Below are 5,337 nucleotides of genomic sequence, written 5' to 3'. Positions count from 1 at the left end.
TCCAACTTCCACAACAGTCGCTCCAACAACAACAACAGCTGCTCCAACAACCACCACAGCTGCTCCAACAACAACGGCAACTCAATCAACAACAACTGTGGCTCCAACAACCACAACAGCCGCTTCTACAACAACAGCTGCTCCAACAACAACCGCCACTCCAACAACAACAACAGTGGCTCCAACTACCACACCAGCCATTCCAACTACCACAACAGCCAATCCAACTACCACAACAGCTGCTCCAACAACAACAGTTGCTCCAAGAACAACAACAGTGGCTCCAACTACCACAACAGCCATTCCAACTACCACAACAGCCAATCCAACTACAACAACAGCTGCTCCAACAACAACAATGGCTGCTCCAACAACAACAACAGCTACTCCAACAACCACAACCGCCACTCCAAGAACAACAACAGTGGCTCCAACTACCACAACAGCCAATCCAACTACAACAACAGCTGCTCCAACACCAACAGTTGCTCCAAGAACAACAACAGTGGCTCCAACGACCACAACCGCCACTCCAAGAACAACGACAGCTAATCCAACTACCACAACAGCCGCTCCAACAACAACAGCTGCTCCAACAACCACCACAGCTGCTCCAACAACAACGGCAACTCCATCAACAACAACAGTGGCTATAACTACCACAACAGCTGCTTCAACAACAACAACGGCTGCTCCAACAACAACAACAGTGGCTCCAACTACCACAACAGCCATTCCAACTACCACAACAGCCAATCCAACTACCACAACAGCTGCTCCAACAACAGTGGCTCCAACGACCACAACAGCTGCTCCAACAACAACAACAGCTGCTCCAACAACAACCGCCACTCCAACAACAACAACAGTGGCTCCAACTACCAGAACAGTGGCTCCAACGACCACAACAGCCAATCCAACCACCACAACAGCTGCTCCAACAACAACAACAGTGGCTCCAACTACCACAACAGCCGCTTCAACAACAACAACAGCTGCTCCAACAACAACCGCCACTCCAACAACAACAACAGTGGCTCCAATTACCACAACAGCCGCTTCAACAACAACAACAGCTGCTCCAACAACAACCGCCACTCCAACTACCACAACAGCCATTCCAACTACCACAACAGCCAATCCAACTACCACAACAGCTGCTCCAACAACAACAGTTGCTCCAAGAACAACAACAGTGGCGCCAACGACCACAACAGCTGCTCCAACAACAACAACAGTTTCTCCAAGAACAACAACAGTGGCTCCAACGACCACAACGGCCACTCCAACAACAACAACAGCTGCTCCAACAACAACCGCCACTCCAACAGCAACAACAGTGGCTCCAACAACCAGAACAGTGGCTCCAACGACCACAACAGTCAATCCAACCACCACAACAGCTGCTCCAACAACAACGGCCACTCCAACAACAACAACAGTTGCTCCAACAATAACCACGGCTGCTCCAACAACCACAACAGCTGCTCCAACAACAACGGCCACTCCAACAACAACAGCTGCTTCAACAACAACAACAGCTAATCCAACTACCACAACAGCCGCTCCAACAACAACAACAGCTGCTCCAACAACCACCACAGCTGCTCAAACAACAACGGCAACTCAATCAACAACAACAGTGGCTCCAACTACCACAACAGCAGCTTCAACAACAACAACAGCTGCTCCAACAACAACCACCACTCCAACAACAACAACAGTGGCTCCAACTACTACAACAGCCATTCCAACTACCACAACAGCCAATCCAACTACCACAACAGCTGCTCCAACAACAACAGTTGCTCCAAGAACAACAACAGTTGCTCCAATAACAACAACAGTGGCTCCAACGACCACAACAGCTGCTCCAACAACAACAACAGTTTCTCCAACCACCACAACAGCTGCTCCAACAACAACAACGGCCACTCCAACAACAACAACAGTAGCTTCAACAACAACAATGGCTGCTCCAACTACCGCAACAGCCGCTCCAACAACAACAACATTTGCTCCAGCAACAGCCACCCCAACAACAACCTCAGTTGCTCCAACAACAGCCACTCCAACAACTACAGCTGCTCCAATAACAGCTGCTCTAGCAATAACAACAGCCTCCCCAATAACAACAGCCGCGCCAACAACAACAACAGTTGCTCCAACAACAACAACAGCCGCTCCAACAACAACAACAGTTGCTCCAACAATAACAACAGTTGCTCCAACAACCACAACAGCTGCTCCAACATCAACGGCCACTCCAACAACAACAACAGTTGCTCCAACAACAACAACGGCTGGCCCAACTACCACAACAGCCGCTCCAACAACAACCGCGGCTGCTCAAACAACAACCGCCACTCCAACAACAACAACAGTGGCTCCAACTACCACAACAGCCATTCCAACTACAACAACGGCTGCTCCATCGATAACAACAGCTGCTCCAACAACAACGGCCACTCCAACAACATCAACAACTGCTCCAACAACAACCGCCAGTCCAACTCCCACAACAGCTGCTCCATCAACAACAACGGCTGCTCCAACAACAACAACAGCTGCTCCAACAACAACGGCCACTCCAACAACATCAACAACTGCTCCAACAACAACCGCCAGTCCAACTCCCACAACAGCTGCTCCAACAACAACAACGGCCACTCCAACAACAACAACAGTTGCTCCAACAACAACAACGGCTGGCCCAACTACCACAACAGCCGCTCCAACAACAACCACGGCTGCTCAAACAACATCCGCCACTCCAACAACAACAAGAGTGGCTCCAACTACCACAACAGCCATTCCAACTACAACAACGGCTGCTCCATCGATAACAACAGCTTCTCCAACAACAACGGCCACTCCAACAACATCAACAACTGCTCCAACAACGACCGCCAGTCCAACTCCCACGACAGCTGCTCCAACAACAACAACGACTGCTCCAACAACAACAACAGCTGCTCCAACAACAACGGCCACACCAACAACAACAACAGTTGCTCCAACAACAACCACGGCTGCTCCAACAACCACAACAGCTGCTCCAACAACAACCGCCACTCCAACAACAACAACAGTGGCTCCAACTACCAGAACATTGGCTCCAACGACCACAAAAGTCAATCCAACCACCACAATAGCTGCTACAACAACATCAACAACTGCTCCAACAACAACCGCCAGTCCAACTCCCACAACAGCTGCTCCAACAACAACAACGGCTGCTCCAACAACAACCGCCAGTCCAACTCCCATGACAGCTGCTCCAACAACAACAACGACTGCTCCAACAACAACAACAGCTGCTCCAACAACAACGGCCACTCCAACAACAACAACAGTTGCTCCAACAACAACCACGGCTGCTCCAACAACCACAACAGCTGCTCCAACAACAACGGCCACTCCAACAACAACAACAACAACAGTGGCTTTAACAACAACAACAACAGCTAATCCAACTACCACAACAGCTGCTCCAACAACAACAACAGCTGCGTCAACAACAACAACAGTGGCTCCAACGACCACAACATTTGCTCCAACAACAACAACAGTGGCTCCACCTACCACAACAGCCACTCCAACGACAACCACAGTTGCTCCAACAAGAACAACAGCTGCTCCAACTACGCTAACAGCCGCTCCAACAACAACAACGGCTGCTCCAACAATAATAACAGCTGCTCCAACAACAATGGCCACTCCAACAACAACAACAGTGGCTCCAACTACCACAACAGCCGCTTCAACAACCACAACAGCTGCTCCAACAACAACCGCCACTTCAACAACAACAACAGTGGCTCCAACTACCAGAACAGTGGCTCCAACGACCACAACAGTCAATCCAACCACCACAACAGCTGCTCCAACAACATCAACAACTGCTCCAACAACAACCGCCAGTCCAACTCCCACAACAGCTGCTCCAACAACAACAACGGCTGCTCCAACAACAACCGCCAGTCCAACTCACACGACAGCTGCTCCAACAACAACAACGACTGCTCCAACAACAACAACAGCTGCTCCAACAACAACGGCCACTCCAACAACAACAACAGTTGCTCCAACAACAACCACGGCTGCTCCAACAACCACAACAGCTGCTCCAACAACAACGGCCACTCCAACAACAACAACAACAACAGTGGCTTTAACAACAACAACAACAGCTAATCCAACTACCACAACAGCTGCTCCAACAACAACAACAGCTGCGTCAACAACAACAACAGCTAATCCAACTACCACAACAGCCGCTCCAACAACAACAACAGCTGCTCCAACAACAACCACAGATGCTCCAACAACAACGGCAACTCCATCAACAACAACAGTGGCTCCAAATACCACAACAGCTACTTCAACAACAACAGCAGCTGCTCCAACAACAACCGCCACTCCAAGAACCACAACAGTGGCTCCAACTACCACAACAGCCATTCCAACTACCACAACAGCCAATCCAACTACCACAACAGCTGCTCCAACAACAACAGTTGCTCCAAGAACAACAACAGTGGCTCCAACGACCACAACCGCCACTCCAAGAACAACGACAGCTAATCCAACTACCACAACAGCCGCTCCAACAACAACAGCTGCTCCAACAACAACGGCAACTCCATCAACAACAACAGTGGCTCCAACTACCACAACAGCTGCTTCAACAACAACAACAGCTGCTCCAACAACAACCGCCACTCCAACAACAACAACAGTGGCTCCAACTACCACAAGAGTCATTCCAACTACCACAACAGCCAATCCAACTACCACAACAGCTGCTCCAACAACAACAGTTGCTCCAAGAACAACAACAGTGGCTCCAATGTCCACAACAGCTGCTCCAACAACAACAACAGTGGCTCCACCTACCACAACAGCCACTCCAACGACAACCACAGTTGCTCCAACAACAACAACAGCTGCTCCAACTACGCTAACAGCCGCTCCAACAACAACAACGGCTGCTCCAACAATAATAACAGCTGCTCCAACAACAACGGCCACTCCAACAACAACAACAACAGTGGCTCCAACAACCACCACGGCTTCTCCAACAACAACGGCAACTCCAACAACAACAACAGTGGCTCCAACTACCACAACAGCCGCTTCAACAACAACAACAACAGCTGCTCCAACAACAACCGCCACTCCAACAACAACAACAGTGGCTCCAACAACCAGAACAGTGGCTCCAACGACCACAACAGCCAATCCAACTACCACAACAGCTGCTCCAACAACAACAGTTGCTCCAAGAAGAACAACAGTGGCTCCAACGACCACAACAGCTGCTCCAACAACAAC

The 5,337-nt window shown here is 50.0% G+C and overlaps 1 pseudogene; it reads left to right on the top strand.

Annotated features, from left to right (window-relative positions):
• Nucleotides 1–1,969: 1,969 nt before the first annotated feature.
• LOC138600452 (probable serine/threonine-protein kinase clkA) lies at nt 1,970–5,337 on the top strand (annotated as a pseudogene).

Source organism: Semicossyphus pulcher, unplaced genomic scaffold (assembly GCF_022749685.1).
Source record: "Semicossyphus pulcher isolate SPU_LCO1_2020_fin unplaced genomic scaffold, fSemPul1.0.p SCAF_21, whole genome shotgun sequence".
NCBI lineage: Eukaryota > Metazoa > Chordata > Actinopteri > Labriformes > Labridae > Semicossyphus > Semicossyphus pulcher.
The sequence above is the reverse complement of the archived record's forward strand: the minus strand, read 5'-3'. Positions and strand labels throughout refer to the sequence as shown.